This window comes from Sarcophilus harrisii, chromosome 3, assembly GCF_902635505.1.
Source record: "Sarcophilus harrisii chromosome 3, mSarHar1.11, whole genome shotgun sequence".
Lineage (NCBI taxonomy): Eukaryota > Metazoa > Chordata > Mammalia > Dasyuromorphia > Dasyuridae > Sarcophilus > Sarcophilus harrisii.
In genome coordinates, this window is record NC_045428.1 from 50848966 (window position 1) to 50870411 (window position 21446).

Below are 21446 nucleotides of genomic sequence, written 5' to 3' on the forward strand. Positions count from 1 at the left end.
AATGACTGAGTAAATTGTGGTATATGAATATTATGGATTATTATTGTTCTGTAAGAAATGACCAGCAGGATGATTTCAGAAAGGCCTGGAGAGACTTACATGAACTGAGTGTAATGAGTGAACTCAGAGTAAACTCTGAGTGAAATGAGCAGGACTAGGAGGTCATTGTACACTTTAACAACAATACTATATGAGGATCAATTCTGATGGACTTGGCCCTCTTCAACAATGAGATGAACCAAGTCAGTTCCAATAGAGGAGTAATGAATTGAACCAGTTACACTCAGCAAAAGAACTCTGGAAGATGACTATGAACCACTACATAGAATTCTCAATCCCTCTATTTATGTTCACTTGCATTTTTGATTTCCTTCACAGGCTAATTGTACACTTCTTCAAAGTCCGATTCTTCTTGTACAGCAAAATGACTGTTTGGACATGTATACATATATTGTATTTAACATATACTTTAACATATTTAACGTGTATTGGTCAACCTGCCATCTGGGGGAGGGGGTGGGGGGAAGGAGGGGAAAAGTTGGAACAAAAGGTTTTCCAATTGTCAATGCTGACAAATTACCCATGCATATAACTTGTAAATAAAAAGCTATAATAAAAAAAAAAAAAGAAAAAAAAGAAAGAACCAACAGATATGGAGAGACTGAAGACTGGGCATCTTGATGGCAGAATCAGGTCCACCAATGGTTCAACTATCTAGCAAGAGGAAGTCTTCCCTTCCCTTCCTGGCTAGAGTCACTACTGTCAGGCATGCACAACAGCATAAAAGACTGAGTATTCGAAATGTGAGTGTGCACAAATCAGAGCTAATAGCAGCACACATCATATAAGAGGATTTTCACTGACTATATTTTTAAAATAAATTTTATTAATATTTTTACAGCATCTATGTTTCCTCCCAGACAGTCTTCTCTCATCATAGCAAATTTAAGAAGAAAAAGAAAAGTTCCCTTAAATAAAAGCTAGCCTTTTGAAAAAAAAAATTGATACACTTTTGGTAGAGAACATATGGCATATCTATATAGGACTTTTCAGTAAATATATACATATATATATATATATATATATATATATATATATATATATATATAATAGGATTATAGATTTGGCCCTGAAAGAGCTCTTAGGAACCACCAAGCCCAATGCTATCATTCAATATGAGTAAAATGAGGCACAGAGAAATTGACTTTCCAAAGTCTCCCAGCTACTAAGTTGACAGGCATGATTTGAATCCAGACTTTCCTTACTTCCTGTCTAGTGGAGTACCTGGTATGGTAAATCTCAGAGGCTGTATATAAAATAAGAAGGTTCTACCTGAGCATATGAGGTTAACGAGTGAAAACAAATGGAATTCTCCAGGTAAGTTGGTAATACTTTCACTAGTCAGGCTCCATAACCCTCCCCAAATGAATTGTGAATAACATTTCTAGCTAGACAATGTAAAATAAAGGTGAACTGGTCTTGCAGTTCTAAAAGGGTTCTCAACCGATCTGCTCAGGAGGGCCCCTCCTTTCTAAAATTGTTTGAAATCTCCGCCTATAGCTTTATTGTTTTGGTTTAGAAAAAGAACAAAGAAAGCCAGAGGCATTGAATTCCTAAAGACAAAGGGGGGGGGGGGGGAGGATAGAGTCCTGATGCTAACTCTTTCAGATTAGCTAATCTTCACCTTAATGGAAAATGGTGTTCTAAAGACATTTCAAAGCCAGAGGGAGAAAGCTAAACCAAGAATTGCCCTGAATGGTTTGGGGGTGTGTGAAGGAGTGTGGTTTGTTAATCTGCTAATGGAGTCCTGAAATCAAATTGTTGAGTTGTTTTTCAATCTGGTCTGACTCTTCACAACCCCATATGGGGTTTTCTTGACAAAGATACTGGAGTGGTTTACCATTTCCTTCTTCGACTCATTTTACAGGTAAGGGAACTGAGGCAAAGTGGGTTAAGCGATTTATCCAGGGTCATGCTCCTGGTAAGTGTCTGAAGCCAGATTTGAACTGGAATGTCTTCTATATTCCAGACTTCGTGCTCTACGCTCCTTGAAGAAAAGACAAGAGCCCTAAGTCCAAACACTGACAATTTTCCAATTGGTCTGGGATAAACTCTCCTTAGCCTGAGTAGGATTTGTGGTTATATTAAACAAATATTTATTGAGGGCCTCCTATAATAATAGTTTATATATGTGTAGCCTTTCAGTTTCAGAAAATCCTTTCCTCATCCTCACCCCAACCTGTGGGAGCTACAAATATTGCCATACCCATTTTTGTAGATAAAGAAACTAAAACTCCAAGAGAATTATCCAGGCAGTTTTTAGAGCTGGGACTGAAACCAAATTTATCTTCTGAGTCAGAATGCCATGCTTATCCAAGTTGCTTCCCAAGTTCTCCATTCATCAAGTTTTCTCAATTGAGTATAAGATAATCATAATCTTAACTTGAGGTAAAAAATCATTTTTGTAGGGGCCAAGGAAAATGATTCCCAGGATAGCCTGACAAAGGATACAGTCGGAGTGGGAGAAAGGGTCCCTTGTCCCCTAGAGAGTCTAGCTCACCTCCACTGGGATTTATGGGAGCAGGCAAAATGGGTCCTGATAAAGTAGCAGCAAAGTCTTTGGAGTGATGACCTTAGGTTGAGCTTGGGAGCAAGGTCCCATAATAGGTGGTCTGAGGAGAACTTTTAGGGCAAAGTGATGGGGAGTGGGGAAGATATCACTAGACTATTGAAAGGAAGAGAGGCAACCTGTTGGAATCCTTAAAAAGTGTTAACTCATTAGAGTTGATAGAGACAATAATTATCTAATTTAGCATGGTTCATATGCTATGAGGAGATGTTATGGGCCAGAACTTGAAACAAGGTACTAACTTAGTACCTTGAGGAGACAATGTTTAAATCTAGTTTAGCACTGATTTAATCATACAACAAATAATGGTTTCCTAGTGATATAATGATTGGTGTGTACTCAATGAACAGCATATAAGCAAGAAGGTCTCAGGGTCACAGAGCACACTGGGAGGAAGCCCACAAGCCCACTCTCAGAGGTGAAGTCAGATTCATTCCATTTTCCACCTTTGTGCTGGCTGGAGGCTGAAGAAAGCAGAGGCAAAGGACAAGCTGCAAGAGCTCTTAGAGAAAATAAACGTCTGGATTTTGTCTGCTGGCTGCGTTTGAGGTGATTATTACTTTGAACTGAAACTAAGGCTGCCTTCAGAAAACCTCCCCAAGAAACCTGCTCCCAGAGAACAATTATATATTAGAAAAAGAAGAACACCACAGCAACCCTTCTCAAAATTCTAGGGTATAGGAAGACAAATCCTATCCTAACTTCTTTGCAGAATTTTGTGAACGTTTCCCTTCAAATGGAATTAGAATTGACTCTGAAGATGCTATAGCATAAAATTTCATGGAGTCCTATTTTATTAAATTTCTAAACTCTTCATCTCTGAAAATCCAGTGTAATAACATGAATGAAAGGGGGAAGGAAGATTAATTACTACTGCAATATGACTGTCTTTTAAAAATTTGGGATGTGGAGGAATGGCCTTGAAGCTCATAAGTGTGCATAATACCTGTCTATCTCTCTGTCTCTGTCTCTCTCTGTGTGTCTCTTTGTCTCTGTCTCTGTCTCTGTGTATTTCTGTCTGTCTTTCTGTGTCTCTATCTCTTTATCTCTGTCTGCCTGTCTGTCTCTCTCTCTGTCTCTGTCTCTCTCTCTCACACACACACCCTTCCTCTCACCCCCAGCTCTATGCACTCCTGTGTCTGAAGACTATGGGTACTGCCCTTCTGCCATCCTGATTTTTCCTTGGGTTATTGAGTATGCTTGAAAACTTTGCGTCTTTCTATGCACTGAGGATGTAAAGAGCACAAAGTGAGGGAAGAGCAAGGGTTAAGCTATTTGGATATTGTTGCATTGGGTGATTTGGGGCATCTTTGTATCTAGAAAACACAAGGAGGCATTTGATTTGCTAGTCTCATCTCCATTTCTTCCCCGGGATTCTCGTGGTACTGAGGTCCCTGAATGGAGGTTCTTTTGTAATGCTATTGGACACTCCATTCAGGTGTATTCTCTATAGTAATCAGTACTCCAGCATTATTTAGCCAATTAACATCAATCAACTTCTATAAAAGGATATTTACTGAAAAGACACTCTTACAAATCATATTCTTTCCCATGTCACCTTGAGTCCCCAGGGAGACAGCTACAAAGCCTTTGCCCCACCAAGTTCACTCTGCGCTTAGACATACCTGATGCATGATGTAGCTTCCTGGCTTGTAGAACCACTGCTAGGCTGAGTTTAACAAGTCACTCAAGGCTTCTTGTAGCTCATGCTTTATGTCCATTGGACTGGAGGGAATGGGAGAAAAAATAGGCTACTGGTCCTTGCCCCACCCCAAGACTTACTGCAGTGATTGTCTTCTCATTCTAAGGAAGTCACCAAGGAAAGAGACCAACTTGCCTCTAGGTGAGCCTTCTATATATCCTCCCAGTCCCAGCTCAGTAGCCAGCCAAAAAGAATAGAGTATGTGGACCCAAGAGAGAGAAAGAAAGGAACAAGAGAGACAGAGACATAGACAATGAGAGAGTCATTCTTAAAAGTTTCTAATTATAGATCTCAGAGTATATAAACATTAATGTTTCATCATACAGTTTCATCAATGTAGGCAACTCCTAGCTAAAACCTACTTCCACTGAAGGAGATTTGTAATTTGTTCAGAATTCATAGCCTCAGAGAGCAGTCTGGGAAACTGAAAAGTCATGACTCGCTGGAAGTCATTCAGCTGGAATGATAGAAGCAGCATCTTACCCCAAGATTTCCTGACCCCAAGATTTCCTGATTCAAGCCCGTCTTTCTATCCATTGGTCACACTACCTTTTCACTTAAAAATATTTAGTATCACTTAGAAAGAAAATGCCCTGGAAATCTGGCTGTGTGGAGGTTGTTCATTAGTTCTCTAACCCCTTAAACACCTTGTGTTTGTGGTTTATTCAATATCTCAGATTGAATAAAAGTTTAAAAAAAAAAAAAAAAAAGCACCTCAGGCTTCTTGCAGTTGGAGGTAATAATGGCCAGTATCTATTTAGCTCTTTATATATGGCTACATTTCTTCCTCATAGCCACTCCTGGAGGCAAGAAGCATAAGTATGATTAAATCCCATTTCCCAGAGGAAAATAAGCCTCAGAAAGGATACATATTTTGCCTAAATTGCCACACAACTATGTGTTTCAGTGACCGTTGGGCTCTTAATCCAGACCATTTGCCACTATTCCCCAGCTACCAATTCTAAGAAGCTGAGATTCCATGCTCTTGTGATTCTTTTGCACTTTGGTCTATCTGGGAGCTTCTCGCCTTCTCCATTAGCAAAGACAATTGGGAATTAATTCTGTTTTTTGGTTACAGCTTAAGTTCCAAATTGCCTTTTTCCTTCCATTGCAACCGCATATTAGAGAAGGTCAACATTTCATATAGCTATATATGAAAAATCATACAGTACATACTTCTGCATATCAATTCTTTCTCTGGAAGTGGAAAGTATTTTCCTTCATAAATCTTTGGTGATTCATGTGAATGTTCATATTACTCAGAATAGATTAGTCATTCTCAGTTACTCTTCGAACAATACTGCTGTTGCCATATCCAATGTTCTCTTGGTTCTTTTTGTTCTACTCCATGTTATTTCATGCAAATCTTTCCATGTTTTTTTCCCCTAGAACCAACTTACTCATAAAATCTTATAACACATAAAATCATATACCACAACTAATTCAGTCATTTCCCAATTGATAGACAGCCCTTCAGCTTCCATTGGGAAACAGAGGAACAATTTTTATCCCTTTGGGCATAGTTCCAAATTGTTCTTCAGAGTGATTAAATCGGTTCACAATTCCACCCACAGTGCATTAGTGTCCCAGTTTTTCCACATCCCTGCGCAGCATTTGTCATTTTCCCCTTCTTTCATTTTAGCCAGTCTGATAGGTGTGAAATGGTATCTCATAGTTATTTTGATGTGTTCGGGGGCAGCAGTTCCTAGTTACAAATGATGTTTTGGGGGTTTAGGTACCAGAAGAGAGTAACCGGCTTCAAATGTTGGGGTTCGGTAATGTGAAGAATTCACAGTGGTCATTCTCTTTGGCAAAAAGGTAGGTTTGATTAGGAAGGGAGGTTACAGACAAAATGAAGAGATACCCCAGGAATGATAATATGGAAGAGTTGGAGGAAACCATAGTTAGCAAGGAAAGGGGTTTAAAGGACAAGTTCCCTAGTGGAACAGGATAAAGGGAATACTCCATGAGGTGGGAGCACACCCCTAATGGGCAGGCTAAATCCAGAGAGGGATTGAGCACCCTAAAAGAGTTACTTAGCTACAAGAAGGAGAAAGATACCATGAGGCATGGTGGGGAGATGAAAGGAAAGACATAGCTGTAGCAGCCTTAACACTAAACAGGTTCAACAAAGATAGAGTGGGCCATGGAGAGATTTACAGGGGAAATTTAGCCTCAGGGGTTTGACATAACTTGGATTTCTAGCTGGACATAACAAGGTGGACTTACCAAGACTTTCACAGAGAGTGGGACTATAGGGTTAAATTGATTCCCATCAGCACCTTTCCTTGCTTGCCTCAGGGAGTAATTTTTATCAGCACTTCAGGCTTTCTTTGCCAACTTCACCTACTTACCCATCAGTTTTAATTATTTTTCCCTAATTAATAATTATTTAGAGCATTTTTTTATATCACTAGATAGCTTTCATTTCTTCTTCCAAAAACTGACTTGGACCATTTATCAAGTGGGGAGTGATGCTATTATTTTTAACCTCAATAAACTCTAATGGAGAGAAAAAAATCTGTATTATGTCATAACATAGTTGAGTTTAAAATAAGAAGTTAAATCTCTCACGTATGTTGATTTCTCATTTGGGATTGTTTCTGTTACAACCGGGGATTTCCTGTATAAACTGCTTTCTTTGTTGCAGCAAAGTTCTCTTTCAAAAGAACAAGATAGGTTACCTTCTGTACAGAATTATGCGATTGTTCTCTTCAGGATAATTCAAATGGCAATAGAACAGAGAAATGCATCGCCATTCAACTTGTTTATTTTGTAGATTACAGAAAAAAAAGGAGGGCTGATCTTTTGCTTTCACAAATTTGAGGGCCACCAAGAAGGATCCTTTTAGACACAGTCTGTGGCTGAAAATTCACCCTTACTTATTCATAGGATTATAGGAATATGTTTATATCTAGAAGGGGCCTCAGAGGCCATCTAGTCCAAAGCTCATTTTTACAGAGGTGAGGTTTTCTGTGTCTTCTTCCTGTGGAGTACGCATGGTTCATCCAGAATATATGGCTGAGTCTCCTCATCCGAGCTCAATGTACTTCTTATGTAGCATTATTTCATTTTACTCAATACCTGGAAGCATTTACCACCTTTTACACTTAACCAGGGTGTTCCTACTAAGTTTAATGCCTAACATTGATTGATGGATTCAATAGAGATGTCTAGGACCTATTCTCAGTTTATATTTTTGATTGATTCAATCAGAAGTCTGGACCCTGTGTAATAATGGAGGTAGAATTATGGAACCCTCCCCTTACACAAGGAAGAATGTGTCAAGTGGAATAGGGAGGGTCAAGCAAAATACTAGGAGAACTTGGAGGTGGAAAAGGTCACCATTTATGAGTGGGGTATCAGAGAAAGCTTCATGGGAAAACTTCCTGATTGGGGCTTGAAGAAAAAGCTTCGGCAGCAGGAGCTGTGATGGCTCTTGTACTTGAGCAAATGGAAAGCTGAGGCATTGGCTTGTCTGTTTCTTGATCCAATTAAACCAAGGATGATGTTAATGTCTTCCACGCAAAAATTACCCCATTTGATCATTTAGGCCTCAGTTTCCTTACCTGTAAAATGAAAGAGTTGGATTAGATGCTCCCCAAGGACCCTCCTATTTTAAATCTGTCGATATTGAATCCAATGAAAATCTCACCATCCATGTTCCTGTCTTTTCTGGGGATGGGTCTAGACAGAGTAAATGAAATGTCAACATAGTGCCATCATAAAAAGTGCTTTTTACTGTGGCCTTAAAGGCAGGATTAAATATAGGGACCCAGAATAACTGATGCAGATGTAGCCTAACAATCAACGTACAGGCTCCAGTTCTGCCACTGATTAATTGTGTAACTTTGGCTTAGCCCTTTAGGCCTTTGTTGGCCTCTCTCCGAGTCCTCGTGTATAAAATAGGAATAATAATACCATATTCAATCAGTCAACAGGCATTACTAAGTACTTACCATGTGCCAGGCACTGTATTAAATGATACAGATACAAAGAAAAGCAAAAACGTGATCTTTCACTTCAAGAAACTCACAAGTCAATGAGAAAGATAACATGCAAGTAAATAATAATAATATTGGTGGTGGAAATGATGATAACAATAATTATAATAATAATAGCTAGTATTTAGTGCTTTGCAAATATTTTTTCCTTCGATTCTTACAACCTCCTAGATGGTAGCTACTATTACCCCTATTTTATAGTTGAGGAAACTGAGGTAAACAGATTAAGTTGCCTGACAAAATCAAAATGTACAAGCAAGATATATAAAACATAAATGATAGTTTATATTGGGAAGAGACCAAGTTATAAAGAGCTTAAAAAACCACAGCAAAGGATTATGTATTTTATCCTGGAGGTACAAGGGACACAATGAAGCTCATTGAGAGGAGGTGTATGATTTTGCCAAGATTTCTTTAGGAAAATCATTTTAATGATCAAATGTAGAATGAATTGGATCAGGGAGAGACTTGAGATGGGCAGACCCACCAGCATTCACCAAATGAAGCCATCCTGTCTCCAGAGTCCCCAACAACTGGATGTCTTGGGGATTCTACTTCTTCCCAAAGAGTGGGAAGTTCTTTTCCATTCCCTGCCCATCTTCTACCCCCATACAAAAGAGTGTTCTGATCAGGGCCGGCCATCTGTTCAATCTCAAAGTGGAGATGCTAGAAGTGGCTGCTTCCAGAACCCTCTGGCTCCTTTCAAACAGTAGTTTTTCTGGGTAAGAATGCAAGCTTAGCCAAATGAGACATTAAACATAAAGGTTTTGCCTGACAACATATCCTGCTTTTGAAAAAAATGATGAAGATAGAAAGGAATTAAAGTATTTTTCCCCTTTGATTAATATGAATAGCTCACAAATGGAGAATACTTCCTGGAAATTAATTTTATATGCAAATAACAATTCTACTGGAAAGCATCAGATAGAATAGATGATGGGAATACAGGCTAATAAGAAAAATAAGGATCTTTCTCTCTCTTAGCTTTTAGTGAAGACCTTTGCTGGAAATAAAAAGAGTGATTTTGTTTATTTAGTATGTGTGTGCCTCCAGGTCCAATGACACTATCACAAAATATTTAAGTCAGTTCTGGGTTCAGACAAGTGTGCTGGGCACAGAGGGAGAGCAGAATCTTCAGAAAATCTAAAAGTCTCAGCCTTTAATTATGAAGTCTAAATTATACATGATAAAGTAGTAAAGATAGTCCATTCAATTCAGTTTAATTCAACAAACACATTAAATGTCTACTATGTGTCACACATTGTACTAGGCATGGGAAATAGACAAAAATGAACCAAGTCCCCAGTTTCCAAGAGGTTATTAGGAGTGTAGGAATGGTGTTGGAAGGATATATATATGTGTGATTTTTATACATGTATATATATATAAATACACAAATATCTGGATATGTACATATGTAAATACATGTATAGATAGTAACTGGTTTAATTCATGAATTTGTATTTGTTTATCAAATTAATATAATTAATTATACATCATTATATTATTATGTACTTAAATGCTCATTGACAGATTGTTACAAATAATTGCTGGTTTGACTCTTTGAAGGATTTCTACACAGGCTTCCTTGTAGCAATTAAATCCCAAATCCAGACCTCTCTCCTCCCTACTCCATTCCCTCAAATAAAAAAGAATTAACAAGGATAATCTTCTAAAGTAATTAAACTTTTTGTGACACTAATAACAATAGCTAACAATTATATAGTGCTTGCTATGTGCTAGGCTCTGTGCTGTGTTTAACAATGATTTCATTTGATCTTCACATCCCTGCTCCTGTTTCCGTCATGAAATGATCAGAGATTTTACCTGCTCAGAATCCTGGAGATCCAAAACCCTGTAACTGGCCTCAAAGACAATACCATTTTAGAAAGCTATATACTTATTAATGACCTGTCACTATGTTTGATTTGACCTAAACCCAGATTATGAGACCACTTTACCTTAGAGTACACACATATCTTGTAACCCAACCTTTGGCACATTGTTTCTCCCACTAGAATAGGAGCTCCTTGAAGGTAGGAATTATATGGTTGCCTCTCCTGGTACCCCCAATATTTAGCACTGGCCTGGCTGAGCACATAATAAATGCTGGGTGGTTGACTGACAAACCTCCATTTGCCTTTCTTCAGGAGCACAAGCCTGGGGAATCTTCTCTATCACTGGAGAAGAGACAAGGAGCTCTTGGAAGACATTTCCAGTGGGATTCCAACTTTAGTGTTCAGATTTAGTTCTTCCTCGAGTCCAGACCCAGGGAGGGAAGAGAGATAAAAAGTAGTTTTTGGATTGGAAACCATTTGGGTACTTTAATCTCATCCTCAGTCCCCTCAAAGTGGGATATTATTTGAAGGAAAAGAATTCACTATAGGGAATTTTCTCCTTTTTAAAATTTATTTTTAGTCTAATTTTTAACAAATGTTGCATATAATGGGGATTTTCAATCGTATTCATAGTAGTACAAAACAAAAAGTTGCAGATCTCTTTTATATAGCTTGCTTTTTCTTTTAAAGTATAAGAACAAATTGAACCTGTGGCTTTCAAAGCTTCCTACTTCTGTGGGCTTCTTTCTGACCTTCAGTTCAGAATTCTACATTTTTTAAGATGCTTCAATAATTCTCACTGGGAAATTTTTTTCTTTTTTTCTTAAAAAAAAATGCTGCTCTAGCTATCTCTCTCTCCTTGTTCTCACTATAGATCCTGGTGTCATCCTTTTGTTTTGTTTTTAAGAAGGAAAAGGATGCATGACTAATATTCTGAATTGTATAATAATTCCTCAGAAACCAGGAACCAGCCATTCTAAAGATCAGGTTCAAAAATGAATGAAAGAATGTACACATGAATAAACAACCTCCCCCCCCCCCAAATAGTTAAATAAATACGAGATCAGGCTCAAGAGGATGCTTCTGATACCTTTTGGGGAATAGGACCCAGAAAGTCGGCTTCCTTTAAGAAGTTTACTCCTGCTCTTTTTGTTCAGCTGCATTATAGAGTCCCTATCAAATAATATTTGTAAAGTAATCAGCATGTTAACTGGTACAAAATAGGTATTTAATAAATGCTTGTTCTATTTTCTTCTCCCTCCCCCATGTTTCACCAGAATTTCCCATCAGTCTGGTGTCTAGAGCTGGAACAAATCTTTTCTATCCCCCTTTCTAATTTAATGAAGAATGCTATTTGTCACGAGAAACCATCATCGGTGATAATGTTTTTATACCACAAGGACTCATGAGAGCTGGGGAGGAGATTTGTGGAGTCACAGAGCCTGGAAATGGAGCAATGTGCTTCCTAGCAACAACAAAAAAGCAGCACTTGAGATAATTAATGGTGAGTCATAGAAGTCTTCTGGTTTAACAGGAAGAGATAAGATGAGAGTGAAAGGTCCAGTAACTTGGATGCCTGCTACATTGAGTCCTAACAGACATCAGTGATGGACACCTTAGGACTGGGGACCGACTAAGCAGTTTCCAGGAACAAAGTCTGTCCTTGAGGCAGAGCTTGAGGATCCATTTATTACATACGTGATGGCCAGATTTCCATTTCAAATGAAGATTAAATGTTGTCACCCAGTGTCCTTTTTATTATGCCCTGGCCCCTCTTTTCTCCACCTCCACCTCCACCTCCACCTCCACCTCCTGAATATAATTTAAGCAATTTTATTCTGTCTGTCAAACATCAAGCTTGTTTTCCCTTAGGCTCTAGGCTTCTTTTTAAAGTCTGACCTTTTCTATGAAGGCAGGAAGAGAAGGGAAGCTTTGTCAGTAGGGATGAGGACCTTCTAAAAAGATTATCTGCACTCTTTTTCATAAGTGAAAAAAAAATAAAAGGTTTGTAAATGGCAAAGAAACAATAAGGACCATATCCAATGTTCTGATCTTTCTCCCAAGAGACAGTCTCCTCTGGTTCTGTGTGGCAGAGTTAAAAGAAACAGAAAATCTCCTCTAAGAGGAAATTTCATTTTGTACCATCAGTCAGGCTTCCTTAAAACAATTATTTATCCTTGAACCAGTTTACAGGTATCTGTAGGAATATTTGCTCTCTGAGCTTGTTTTCATCTGGAGCCTGGAGCCTTGGGACTGCTACAATGGATACCTTTTACCATGGTTGCTTATAGAGATACATATTTTTAATGCCACAAGTTCCTTTTTTTCCCCAAGCACATCGGTATGAATTTGTGACCTTATGTTGCCAGCGTTACAAGCGAAGCTCTGGTAGATGGTAATTCACACAAAGGATTTTTGAAATCTTAAAAAAATTTAAATCTGGGAAATGTTAAAAAAAAAAAAAAATCTTGCTTTACATACACAAGTGCCTTGTCTCATCATTCTCTAAAATGCTTTATTTTTCTTGTGAATTGAAAAATGATTTGCTTCTATTTTTTTCCCGTTATTAAACAGAGCTGCAGGGGGCCAAAATCTTTCTCCATGATAATCTCATAAATGAGATTAGGGATGTCAAATTGGAGGGTGTTTGTCCTAAACAACACAACTCTGGCTACATTAGATCATGGTCTCCTGATGATGTTTCTGTGCATTTTCACCTACATATGTTTTGTTCAAACTATTCTTCTTTTTTTTTATTATAGCTTTTTATTTACAAGATATATGCATGGGTAATTTTTCAGCACTGACCCCTGCAAAACCTTCTGTTCCAACTTTTCTCCTCCTTCCCCCCCTCCACCCTTCTCCCAGATGACAGGTAGTCCAATACATGTTAAATGTGTTAAAGTATATGTTAAATACAATATATGTATACATATCTAATACAGTTATTTTGCTGCACAAGAAAAATCAGACTTAGAAATAAGGTAAATATAACCTGAGAAGGAAATAAAAAATGCAAGTGGACAAAAACAGAGAGAGTAGAAATGCTATGTTGTGGTTCATACTCATTTCCCATAGTTCTTTCGCTGGTTCTCTTCATTTTTGAAAAAAATGGAACTGATTTAAACCATTTTCCTTCTAAGAGTACCATCTTTCTTCTATCTTTTGTTAAAATCTTACATTCTCTTAAGGCTTAGCTCAATTCTCATTTTCTTGGTGAATCTTTTGTTGACCACATTCAATCTAGAGAGCTCTTTTCCTCTTTGGAAATTCCCTAAAATTCATTATTTCATAAATTTTGCAGTGCTCATAGAAATGTTAGTTGACCTTTTATGTCTAACAATTATAACTGCTGTTTGACTCCTTCCTTCTCTTCCTCCTGCTCCTTTCCTATTCTCCCTCCCTTCCTCTTCCTTCCTCTCCCTCCCTTCCTCTCTCTCTCTCTCTCTCTCTCTCTCCCCCTCTCTTCATTAAGTATTCTGTCTCATTGGACTCAAGCGCTTGGTGATCAGGTTCAGTTCTGGGAGAACTCAACTACCCAGAAGAGAAGTCAGTCTCTTTTTCTCATACATATGGATTGTTCCATTCAAGAATCCTGGAGGAAAATTAATTAAAGCTTAGGTTTGGTTCACATCTAAGGTCTCTCAAAAGATGGCAGGAAGAGAAGTAGAAATATATTTCCTTCCTTCCTTCCTTCCTTCCTCTCTTCCTTCCTTCCTTCCTCTCTTCCTTCCTTCCTTCCTTCCTTCCTTCCTTCCTTCCTTCCCTCTTTTCCTTCCTTCCTTCCTTCCTTCCTTCCTTCCTTCCTTCCTTCCCTCTTTTCCTTCCTTCCTTCTTTCCTTTCTCTTTTTTTGAGAATGGGTCTTCCTATCTTGCCCAGGCCTGAAGTTTAGTGGCTGATTTTGCATCTGACCCTACTCGTAATTGTCATGGAAGCTTGGCCCTGCTCTGTTTCAGACTTGGTTTGTTCTTGTATTTCTGACAGACTCACCATATTGATTTTGGACTTGATGCAATCACCCAATTGAATCTCAACCTGCTGAAATTCAGAACTCCCAAACACAGGTGATCTACCAGCCTTCCCCAGTAGTAGGAATCTCAGATATGAGCCACAATATAGAGTTATTTATTTCCTTTTTATTTTTTATTAATTATTATTATTATTTATATTTTAATTTTTATTTTATATTTATATATTTATATATATAATTTATATTATTATATAATAAATTATTAATTATATATTTCCTATTTATACAAAAGAAATGCTTAACACAAATGGCTCTCAAAAGTATGTTGACAAAGACAAAATAAATAGCACAGAGAACTGTTATTCTCTGTTGAGAGGTTGGAAATTAAAACCAAGAAAAAGCATTTTACATGACTACTAAAAAAAGCCTTTTGAACTAAAAGGATTGCTTCCAAGCTTAGATACAACTATTTGAGATTTGGCCATCTACACTCAGGGAAGGAATATAAACAGAGAAAGCCAGAGGCTCAAGCTAATCTAGTTAAACCCCAAGTCAAAAGTGGTCATCCCAAAGCATACTGGACAGCTCTGCACATCTATCATTTCTATTACGTATACATATATTTTGTCTTCCTCTATGAGAACGAAAGCTCTTTTATAGTAGGGAGAATTTCATTCATTGTTTCTGTATCCCCACTAACACAGTCCAGGGCACATAGTAGGAGCTTACTAGATTCTTGTTGATTGGTTGATTGACATTTTGTCTTTCCAACTAGACTGGAACGCCCAGCTTGAGGAAAGGGTATGTATCTCATTCTCATCATCCCTCTTCCCCTGCCAACCCTATCCCTACTACCTGAGGGAATATGGTGTAATGAAATGAGAATTAACTTTGAAATCAGGACAAGGATTCCAATTCTCTTTCTGGCACTTATTTAGCTGTCTGTCCCTGGGCAAGTTACTTAATCTCCAAAAATTCAGCTTCTCTGACCTTCTCTAGCTCTGGATACATGACCAAATACATTCATTTTGTTTTTCCAATAGAAATGTTTACCCCAAAGTCTTAATTGCTGCTAAATATTTTGAGGAAGAGGCTATGTTTGGGGGCTTAATGAGATATGTGCATCATCATCTGGGAAGAGAATCATTTGGATGATCTCACCATTAACAAGACATCCTTCTGCATCTGGACTTCAGCCAGGGTAAGTTCCAAAATATGGGCAGATGTTACTAGAATAGGGAAATTTCCCTGTTTTATATTTTGCTTTTTTTTGGTTCCCTGTTCTAGCCCTCTGCAACCTGACATTTCCAAGCTGGAGAGGCAATTGAAAAGAAGGGAAAAGTAATCTCTGATATTCATAATGGCTTAAAGGGATATGGTTGTTTGGGTTTTATGTAAATAATTGTCTGAGTTGAGGAGCCAGTCATGAATATAAGAGGAAAAATTTCTATAAAGCAAATGTAGTCAGTGTAAAGACTCTAGGGATCTTTATCCCAACTCACACTCACATTGGTGAATCAGGTCTCTAAGCGGCATTTAGCAACATCTTTCCTTAGGGTTCTAGAGTTAACCTTAAGGAATTGGGGGTGCACTTTCCCATCACCCTACTACCATCTTTTTGAGGATGTGGAGGACTACATAGGATTGAGGATCATTTATAAAACTTGGGTTTCAAATATCCTGGATATAGGAAACCAGGTCTTGGAAAGAGACCAGGCCTCTGCTTCTGAAGATCAATCTAGTTTATCCCAGTGTGACTCACTCCCATAAGGCAGGCTAACTGGTGGTGGAATTTTTTTAGTCATAGTATTCCATGCAAAACAATGAGTCCTGTGTTTGCCCCTCTTCCTTTTCTACAAGCTGGTGAGAGGGTGTATGGCAGGATGGCTGGAGAAGGCAGAGAATGCTATGAATCACATAGTGTTTTGACCCTCAACAAACTTTAATTAGATTGCTGGTACTCTAAGTATGAGATCAGCAAGTGGAATTCTTGCTATAAATCAAACCTGAAAAAAGAAGCAAGTTGCAGCTAAATGGAAGGATGACTCCCAGGTACTCCTTGCGAAGATGATGGATAGCAGCCTGAGTTACCATGTGGCAACAAGACCTGGAATGGCGCTGCCTCTGAAAAATGAAAGATGATTGTTATCCAGAGGATGTGGAAAGGTTTATGGTGGGTGAGCAGCAGTCTGCAGTCAATGAGGAACTCCGATAAAAAACAGGAATAAAGGATACAAAGTGGGGGGGCAGGTGCACTGGAACCATCCCAATGGGGAAGTGAATGAAGTCATTATAGACTCTTAGCTTCTTCAGGACAGGGATGATCTCTTGCTTTTCTTTGTATCCCCATTACTTAGCACAGTGCTGGGAATATGATATAAGTGCTTAATAAATGCTTACTGACTGACTCCAGCTACTTTCATGGAGAAGTTTCAGGAGAATGTGAATGACTCATAACCATCTTTTAAGATGATAAGAAAGCTCCAGCATGTTATGCCATATATTATTTTATATTGTATTGTAATATATATGTATCACATTATGTAATAGATTATAATATAATTATATTACATTAATGTATTACATTATATTATGTTATATATTAAGGTTGCACATAGGTATATGCATGCAACTTTTATTAACAAAGCTATCTCCATCCCTCCTAGCTTCCCTGTCTGCTTGTATGAAGGAGAATTCTACTTTCCTAGAGCCCCTGAAGGAAGGTTCGGTCTCCTTATGGTTAATTTTCTCCTGTAACATAGGCACACTGTTGAGCTTCCCTTGTAATAGGACCTCAAATACCTGTTGCCAACTTTCTCCTCCCTGAATGTGAGAAGAGAATCGTACAACCTGAACCTGATCATGATTTATATTTCTCTTATTGTTTGCCACAGAATGAATGCATTGTGAATGCTGTTACATTGCTGTTGCACTGTGCACACTGTTAATATGCTTTGCACACCTGAAATATACTGTTTATTGATTTTTTAAAAATATTGGTTTGCACTTTTCATAAAACAGTGACTTCAGTCATTAAAGAATTAATTGGTTATTTTGGTTGGACTCAGTTTGTTTTTCCCATTTATTACTCTCTCCAGTTTCATCCCAAATCTGGAAGGATGGAAAACCATCATATACATAATAAATTATCAAGTTCTAGCAATATGGACTTAGGCGAGCAACAGAAAGTTGAGTCATCAAATGTGAAAGATTTTGCTTCATGAAGGAACTCCTGAGCAAGGATTTATCCTTTCGATGTAGATTTCAGTGACTTTGTAGATAAATCCTAGAGAAGTGCCCAGGACAAAGGAAGTGCCCAGCAATTTCAATAGGCTTGGGATGGAAAATGCCATCTGCATCCAGAGAGAGAATCAAAGAGACCAAATATAGATTGAAGCATAGTATTTATACTTTGTTTTTTTCTTTCTCATGGTTTTTCCCCATTTGGGCTGATTTTTCTTGCACAACACGACAAATATGGAAATATGTTTAAAAGAATTGCACACATTTCATCTATATCAGGTTGTTTGCTGTCTTGGGGAGAGGGAGGGAGGGAGGGAGGAAGAAAAATCTGGAATACAAAAATGAATGTTGAAAACTACCTTTATATGTATCTGGAAAAAAATAAAATATCACTGAGAATAATAGAGAGAAAAAGAAAGAAAAAGAAAGAAAGAAAGAAAGAAAGAAAGAAAGAAAGAAAGAAAGAAAGAAAGAAAAGAAAAGAAAAGAAAAGAAAGAACAAACTCAGAATTACACAACTGGACACTGTTGGAGATGAAATTTGAATCTGGGATTTTGTGCTGAGAGAGATGGAGTAAAAAAATAGGTGGTACAGTGGAGAGTTGGTCTGGAGTTATTTTGTGACTCTGGGCAAATCACTTCACCCTGCTTGCCTTGGTTTCCTCATTTGTAAAATGAGTTGAAGAAGGAAATAGCAAAGTGGTGCAGTATTTATCTTTGTCAAATAAGCCCCAAATGGAGTCATGAAGAGTCAGACAAGACTGAAAATGAATAAACTACAACTTTCTGTCTCCAGGTTATGCACTCTGTCCATTGCATTCTTCATGGCATCAAGAACTAGAAAGTACCCTGGAAGCCCTCTAACCTGAGCCTCCCTGAAACAAGAATTTCCTTTCCTATAGTCCCTAATTCAGGGAAATGAATGAGTCATGAGGTGGAGTGTGCCTTTCTGGAAGGAAAAAAAATAGTCTGATCTACAGAATCCTTGACAAGTTATCATTCATTAATCTTTCTCTCTTCCTCTCCCCTTTCCTCTTCTGTCTCTCTCTCCTCCTTCCCCCTCCCTGTCTTTCTCTTTCTCCCTCTCTATCTCGCTCTTTCTCTCTGTCTCTGCCTCTCTCTCTCTCTCTCTCTCTCTCTCTGTGTGTGTGTGTGTGTGTGTGTGTGTATGTGTCTTTCTTTCTCTCTGTCTCCATCTCTCAGGGGAATGCACTCTACTTTGGGAAAACTCTAATTGTTAAAAAAAAAAAAAATGTTTTCCTCCTATTGAGCCAAAATCTGGCTCCTGTTGCTTTCATCTTTTGGGTCTCTGATCATTGATTTTGTTTTTTCAGCTCTTAAATTTGGGCTTTCCCAGACATTTATAGTACCAATCCTCTTAGTTTCCTCTGAATAGGAAAACCCTCAACTCAGATGGTGGGTTGTTGGCATCCACTGGCATCATGAATATCAGAATTAACTAAAAATGAGCTTTTTCTCTTAATAACAGCAGTCAAAGCAAGAGCCTGGCAGTTGGTAGAACTCAGGAAATAAGCAGAAAAAAAGGCAAACAAAGCCCAGAAGTTGAATGAATCATGAGGTGGGGTGTGCCTTTCTGGAAGAAAAAAAAATAATGTTATTGTAAGATTATAATCTATTGGTGGTTGACTCAGTCTTTAATGAGTAGGTTCGCTTGCAGAATTCTATGAGGAAAACTAAAGACTGGTTCTGAAGACTTTTTGATTTGACTGGTTCCTTTTGTCTAACTTCTCTCTCTGATCTCTTGATGTCTATGAACAAAATTCAGCCGCTGGTACTGCAGCATTCTTGGGTGGGGGAAACAGCATCGTGTTTTGGAGCAATATTTGTCAAGGTTCATCCCCCAGTTAAACCTAGAGAGAAAAGAGTCACAAAGGGAGCTGGGAATTATCTGCAAGTTTTAATGTTTCTGGGCTCCCTAACATTTCCTCTCTGCTATTGTTGGTGAATGTCATTGTTTCCTTCAAATAATAGCACATGTAGAAAGAAGGATGACTATTTACTCCTGACAGGAAGGTCCTGGGAAGAGTGGGATAATTAAGAATCAGGCAGCCGGTAAGCTGGCTCCTGTCCCTTTCCAACCATACCAAGACTTCCAAATTAGGGACCGTTGCCAGTAACTTGATGCTCATCAGGGTGTTCCAGGAGAGAGAGAGTTTTGGGGATGGGGGTGGGTGGGAGGGGAAATCAGATCTATTCTCCAGCAGTTGGAAAATTGTCCTATACCATAAAACAATGAAGGAAAAGAAAGACTCCTTATAATCTGGTGGTTTGGATGACAGGAGGAAAGGAACAGATGCATTAATTACACAATTTATAGCTTCAGATCTTAAAAAGATCAGACCCAAGTGAGAGGTATTAGTTTAAATGAGTCTTTCCTCTGGGTGTCTGAAAGGTGTGGAAGAGTAGGAGTTGGCGTGGAGAGAAATATAAACAAAAATAAACAGTCACAAGATTTCTTTAATTCTGAGAATTTACTAAGTTAACCTTCTTCTTCTTTTTTTCTTCCTCCTCCTTCCTTCCTTCCTCTTCTTTTCTTTTCTTTTCTTTTCTTTTCTTTCTTTCTTTCCTTCTTTCTTTCTTTCTTTCTTTCTTTCTTTCTTTCTTTCTTTCTTTCTTTCTTTCTTTCATTTCCTTCCTTCTTTCTTTCCCCCTGTCTCCTTCCCTCCCTTCCCCTCTCTTTTCCTCTTTCTTTCTTTTCACTCTACCTCTTTCTTTTTTTATTTCTTCCTTTTCCCCTTCCTTTTTTCTCTTTTTCCTTCCTTCCTTTCTTTTTCCTTTCTTCCTTCCTCCTTCCTCCCTTCCTCTTACCTTACTGTTTTCCTCACTCCCTCCTTCATTATTTCCTTCTTCCTCTCTCTCCCTCCTTTCTTTTCTTCTTTCCTTTTTTTGTCCATTTTTTCCATTTTCTTCCTCCCCTTCCTACCTTTCTTTCTTTGTCTTTCTCCTTCCTTTTTTCCTTCCTTCATATCTATCAAATCTGTGAGTTCATGTATGGAGCTTTCTCCCTACAGGGAAAAAGAGATAGGGAACTCCCATTTCCCAAGGCAGATTCCCATCTTTTCTACAATTGACAATCTCAGAGTGCCTGGGGCACTGTGAGGTTAAGACTTGCTCAAGATCATTAGGTCAGTATGCATCAGTGGCAAGACTTAAACTCAGGCCTTCCTGACCCCAAGGCTGCTTCTCTGTCCACTACACTGGACTGAACAAGTCTAGTGATTAAACAGTGATCGACTTATCATCATTGTGTGCCAGGCATGTGTGAGGTATAAAGATACAAAACTGAAAAAGAAATGGAATTTTTTCCCTATTAGGAGTTTATAGATTCATGGTAAGGTTTGAGGTGGAGGGAGGGAAAAGTAAACACACAAATAATCATAATACAAATTAGAAAGGTATGAAGAGCATAATGATAGCTAATATTCTGTGGCATTTCTATCTTTACCAAGCCATTTACAAACATCTTATTGGATCCTCACAACATCCCTATGATAGGTACTATTAGTATCCTGTTTTTACAGATGAAGAAACTGAGGCACAGGGAAATTAAGTACATTATCCAGGATCCAATAGCTTAAATCTGAGGCAAAATCCAATCCATGCTGTTCTGACTGAAGGTCTAGCCCTGCCCCCTCATTCTTCTTCTTCTCAATTCTTCTTCTTTCTTCTTCTTCTTTTTCTTGTTCTTGTTCTTCTATAAATCAAGTCCTGATTTGTAGCATTTGCTGATTTCCTAAGTATAAATGCTCACACTGAAAATTTAACATTTGGGTTCTTCAGTAGGGGTTGGTTTGAGCACACCCTTACTCTGTAAGTAGAAGCAGTAGAAAAATTGCAAAGAGGCAAATTTAGTCTTTATTTGAGGAAAAAATTCCTAAGAATTGGAGCTAATCACACAAACATGAAGACAAAAGTGAAAACCATCCTGACACTTAAGTTACAGCTTGGGCATATGGACTGATATGAACATTTAATCATGATGTATGTGGAATCAAAGAGACAAAGGATACCCGGGGCCAGGTCTTATCAAAGAGCTAA